Genomic DNA, 5,945 nt, shown 5'->3' with positions numbered 1-5,945 from the left:
ATATGTATCCTGGTTTTCAAGTGCCCCAGCAGGAATAAGGTTAACAAAGGATGAATAAATGAATTGAAAAAAAATTGAACCATCACTTTTAGTAAACAATACACATAATTAATATATTTTTCTCATTTCAGTTTAAAATAACACTTGGTTCCAATCAGAGATCTTTTCCAGCAAACAGAGCTGGTATAGAATACTAGTTAAAAAAACCAACAAAATGTTGGAAATATGTTGTCAGGATATTGGCATAAAAAACTCCAGCTTCCCATCCAAGTTTTGCCCTTTTGTAAAATGAGATCAAAACTGGTATATTTGTTGAGAATACCTGGGATTTTTAATAAATTTCTGGACTTGGAATATACAAATAGTAATACATCTACTTATCCTTATCTTTTAAGGAGTGTCAATTTACATACTATCAAATTTTGGAAATTTAACTTAAAGGACATGTTTCAAACCTTAGAGGATTTATTTAAACTTAGAAATGACTGAGCAAGAAAAAAATTGTCAGAATCCTCTTGTGCTTAATGGGATTGTTTAAATTATCAGTCAGTTTGAATGATACAAAAGAGATATATAATTTTTTTAAAGTTTAAAAGAATTACAATATATGTCTATACTCAATATTAAAGAATAGTAAATAACAAATTAATTTGAACCTAATGTAGGTTTTACCAAGTTAAAAAAAATTATCTACAAGTTTTTTACTTTATCAATTTATTTCTTTTTAATTTTTTATGAAACAAATATTTTGATACATGTATTTAATGCAGAATGCAGATTATAGTTTTTCCAATCTTCTTGTTTCCTGGCTGTCCTGCTTTGCTCATTCAATTAGCTGCATCCCCCCCCCCTCCCACAGGATAGTTAATATGCAGTTTCAATAGCTGACCAGGCAATTTGTAGTATTTCAATATCAGCTGTTGAGTTTCTGTATTTATTCCAGTTGTTTCTAATATTGGCCATCTATGCAGGTTTATTGCTGACATTGTTGTAATGAGAACTTCCGTTTGTTAGCTGCATTACATGTATCAGTGTCTTGCAGTAATTTAGAAAGAAATTAAAAGATCTCCTAGCCTTAATTGCTTTCGGCTAGGTTCAAGGTGATTTAAATGTACACCCTAGGAAAGAAACACCCAATGATACCAATGATGATCTCTCTCAGAAAGTTTAATTAAGATTCCACAGCTAAGCAGTTTTAGAGTTCATCTGCTCGTGAAGTAGGATAAGGTTGGAATTAAGGAGGTAGACGGATGAGGATGGGTGTTTAAGGGTAACAGGTATGAGATATCCCATAGTCCTCACTTTAATCATGTATTCCCACGTGGACAGATATTTATAGAAAAAATAACCCACTCCATGCTGTCCCATTGCTTTAAAACACAGGGAGTGTGTCTTTTGCCTATCATTGTCAGAGGTCTGCCATGAGTAATCCAGTTTCCATTTTGAGAAGGGTGAAAAACCAGTTTATAGTATTTGATTAAAGTCTATTGAAGGCTCTGTTCCCACTTAAAACCTGTATAAGCGTGTACTTCATCCCTGATGTTTTGAGGTTCTGTATTCCTTCTGTATTCATCTTTATTACTATATCTTGTTCGGGATTAGTCACGCTTTCCACTCAGTTGTGGAGAGAGTGTCTTTGCTATCTAGACTTCTATACAAGTACAACACACATAGTGCCCTTTCTCTCAACAGGCTTAGAAAGCTCTGCTGACACCGTTCCTCTGGGAGATTCGGATACACACTGATTATCTACAATTTAAACTCCTTCCATAATTTCTAATTACCATTTCAAAACTCAAAGGAGTTAAGCTTTTTTGATATCCAAGATATTTCAAACATTGAACTTAGGATTTGGGCTATGATAAAAATGATCTCCATCATTTCATACCTGAGAGAACTGATATAACTAAAAACAGTCTGTTTTTACTCTTCAGTCTTAAGGGTCTGTACTTGTAATTTATTTTCATTGTACACAGAATATTCTGGATTTTTTATTAGTAACTTTAGCTGTTTTGAGTTAATATTTTTCGCTAGTGTAGACTATGGTTTTTGGCCATTACAATTTTAGGATGATAATTAATGATCAGTCAAAAGGTACCAATGATCAGTCGCAGGGTAAGGTTGATCAGTCACAGGGTAATGTTGATCAGTCACATGGTAACATTGATCAGTCACAGGGTACTATTGATTAGTCAAAGTGTAACATTGATCAGTCAAAGGGTATAGTTGATTAGTCAAAGGGTACTGTTGATCAGTCAAAGGGTACTGTTGATCAGTCAAAGGGTACTGCTGATCAGTCAAGTCACAGGGTACTGTCGATCAGTCAAAGGGTACTGTTGATCAGTCACAGTGTACAGTTGATTAGTTAAAGGGTACCATTGATCAGTCAAAGGGTACTGATGATCTGTCACAGGGTATTGTTGTAAATCAAACATAGCCCTCTTTGCTTGGATGGTCACTCAAAACAATGCCTACAATTCCTTTAACTAATTGAATCAAAAGTAAAGATATTAATAGAGAAATCTAATACATATGATAAAGTTTCTTAATTTATATAATTAATATGATAAAAATAGATTTGAAATTCATTATTAGTCTGAGTTCAGGATACCTTGTTGAATTATGATCAGAAAATTGGTAATTGAATGAAATTATTAACAACTAGATGTTTGTTTACCTTAAGAAATTATTCAGATATTCCTACTAGTGATAACAGTGTGTTCCAATGCTCAAAGAACCAGGTTTCAATATGTTTCACAGGTTTTAGGGTAGAGAAGGGTCTATTAGACACATCTTATTTAAGTTACTATTAGACATTCCTAAGGCTAAAGATAATTGTTAGGTAACGTTTTTCTCACATTTATAAATCTTTTTTAATGACAATATTTTATGGCCATGAAAAATTGGGCTATGGACATGCAATGCAATAATATACCTTTACTCTAAGGCCTCCTACTCTTACTCTAAGGACTTAACATAGTATTAGATCCTCAAGTCTTTGAGGGTTAAATATGCAAGCTAGTAGAACCTGCGATATGGCCCCACATCTATTGACATGAACATGGTTTCCCATACAGTAAGAAACTTTAGCGGTGATACATAACTTATTTACACTTTTTCTTTGTTAACATAATTGTTGATTAAGTTTTTATTTTAAAAAACGATCATTTTTTAAAAAAACAATTAAGTTGTTTTTATAAAAACAATCATTATTCGTTTTCTAAAAGTTTTAAAAAAATGAAAAACGAAACAAAAAAGGAAAATTTTCAAAATTGATGAACAACCCTAAGGGTAGACATATTTATGATTTAAGAAAACTGTTCATTCCACATATTTTACTGTTTTTTTCAAAATATCATGTTCTTAATTTTGGTTAAACTAACCATTGTAATGGTTAATATTGTGTGACTAAAATTAATGTTAGATATAATTGTAGGAGAATATTTATGTTATAACTTACAATATGATGGTTTTAAAATATTAAAAAAGTATTAATAGTTTACAAATAAGGATATGTACTTGGCTATTAACATAAACCTTGACTAATTTGTATGATGTGGTTGTGAATTAGAAATCCCATTTGTTAATTGTTAACATTCTGCCATTTGTTTACAGTTATATGTGTGGCTTTTATGGGAACAATTTGACTAAGAGGAATTATTGATAGTTACAAACATATTTTAATACATGCATACAAACATTGCAGCTTTATTTTCTAAACTAAGCATATATTTTATTAGTTGCAGGAATTATTTACAGGCTACAGTAAAAAGCAAATTTGAAACAAAGGGAAAAAAACTTAAGAAATATTTAAAACTTCAAATTTGTAAATTTGTCAAAGGGACACAGAAGATCTTACAAGCATCACAAATCCAGACAACGCTGAAGAACTAGAAAACTTTGAAGATCAAGGAAGTGTAGATGATCAAGATTATTAAGAAAATCAAATAAGAAAAAATAATAGAAAGGGGGGAGATTCAAACAGAAGAGAGCAAGGTGAGCTTTAATTGTTCTTTTAGACATTCAAGGTTTTTGAATTTAAAAATTGTATGTGTTAAATTTTGTATTCTGACACATGATGTAGGCCAAAGGAAAAAATTGTTTTGATAAACTTAATTTGAATTGCAACTTGTAAATAAGATTAGATTTTTAGATTTGAATTTATCATTTTACAAGATTATTTAAATAATTCAGGTGGAAAGGTAAACTGTAAAAAAGTTGGATGAGCTTGCTGTGGAGAAAATGGAACTTATGGAAGAAAATGCAGGAAGGTACAATAAGACCATTAAAACTGTGGAGTTGAAAGATTACTGTTTGCCTCAATATGCTTTTTAAATAGTTCAAAATGAACATGAAGCACAGCCATTAAACAGTTAGGGTTTGACAGCTTTTTAAAGAATGGTGGTTTTGTTTAAATAGAATTAGTTTGGCATTTCTTCTGGCTGTTTTAACTTGACTCTCTGACTACACTGTCAACAATCACAATATTTTTCCATACCACACTGGTTCAGTCTGCATGGGTTTTTCCTATTCAAGCTAGATTAGGGTAAGTAATTTGTACTGGGTCTGATATCAGTTGTAAATTGTGCATCAAAAGAATCTGCTGTTACTAGTAAATACTTGACAGATTTCATGCTGGGATCATTATCAGTTGTACCGGCCAGAATTAGTAAATACCTTTACAAAATTCATTCCAGGTCAATTATCATGTATAAATGTTGATGATATGACAAAAGAGCCTACCAGTATTAGTAAAAACTAGAACAATGGATCATGAGACTGAAAACCAATGTGATACTTTTTCTTAATCATCAATACAAAATTATTGAAATCCTAAAATAAAGATATTATTAAGGGTGGTTGGTGTGTGCGTGGGAATGGTAAAACAGGCAAATGTATTGGAGGTGAAATGTAATTTAGAAATTATTTAGAATTTAGAATATAGATTTGGCCCAAAATTAGTATCATGTTAACTATAACAATTTAAAACCATTTTCTTATTTATTGTGAAATCAAGCTCAGAGAAAATGTCTTTACTCTTAATCAGCTAAGAGAAGAAGAAGAAGAACAACAACAACAACAACAACAACAACCACTACAACTACAACAACTACCCCATCATGTAACCAGTTATGTACTGCAGTAAGTTAATAATTTCAAATTAATTTCTCATTTAAATTTTAACATAACTTTAATTTAAAATGAATGTCTAACAAGTCTTGAAGCTAAAAAAGTGACCAAAACCATATTTTGTGGTTAAAAAAATGTTATTTTGTGATAATAAGGTAATCACAGAGCCCAATGTTAAATGTTAAATAGTTTAATTTAGTTTGTTCAAAGCGGCTTTCAGGGTCCAAGACCACCTCAGGAAAACTCAATAAACTTTAGTTTCAATCAAAAGCATTATTATAACACATCAAGTTTGAATCACTCAACACAGCATTTAAAGGGAGAGACCAGCTAGACATGGTAGTTAAGCTGAAAGTGCAGAATTGTAAAGAATAACTTTAGGGTTCTTTGATACCAATGAGAGATTTTTGCAGAGTGCAATTTTTAAATTAAGCATAAAGTTGTTTGTAATCTTTCACTATTTGTTCCAGCAACAGTAGAATTTTTTTTTACAATTCTTAAAAAACATGTAACACATAATATTTTACGAACTAGTTGCATGTTTACAAACAGGTTAAGAAAAATAATGATTTTATATCATTGAAAATAAGTTATTAAGCTACCCTTGATGGAGGTTTTATTTTTCTCATTGTGAAGACAATTCATTTTACAAAATCTGAATAAAATTATAGAAACAGCAAAGAAACTATGATATTAAAATAATCAATTTTATGGTTTTACTATGGCTTTCATTGATAATCTTTTTTAAAGAAATATGTTCTCAAACAGCAAATAAGTCTTTAAAATATTCTTTTTTAAATGTCTGTTTGTGTTAT

At 30.7% G+C, this 5,945-nt stretch overlaps 1 long non-coding RNA gene across 1 annotated transcript; it reads left to right on the top strand.

Annotated features, from left to right (window-relative positions):
- Positions 1-2,576: 2,576 nt before the first annotated feature.
- Positions 2,577-5,371, top strand: LOC111717101 (uncharacterized). Its single transcript, XR_002768674.1, has 7 exons — positions 2,577-2,637; positions 2,695-2,741; positions 3,842-3,996; positions 4,195-4,271; positions 4,856-4,904; positions 5,048-5,142; positions 5,330-5,371. It is a non-coding gene; the product is annotated as an uncharacterized LOC111717101 (long non-coding RNA).
- The last annotated feature ends 574 nt before the right edge of the window (positions 5,372-5,945 follow it).

The sequence above is a fragment of the Eurytemora carolleeae genome, unplaced genomic scaffold (genome assembly GCF_000591075.1).
Source record: "Eurytemora carolleeae unplaced genomic scaffold, Eaff_2.0 scaffold2357, whole genome shotgun sequence".
NCBI lineage: Eukaryota > Metazoa > Arthropoda > Copepoda > Calanoida > Temoridae > Eurytemora > Eurytemora carolleeae.
This window is presented reverse-complemented; position numbering and strand designations above follow the sequence as displayed.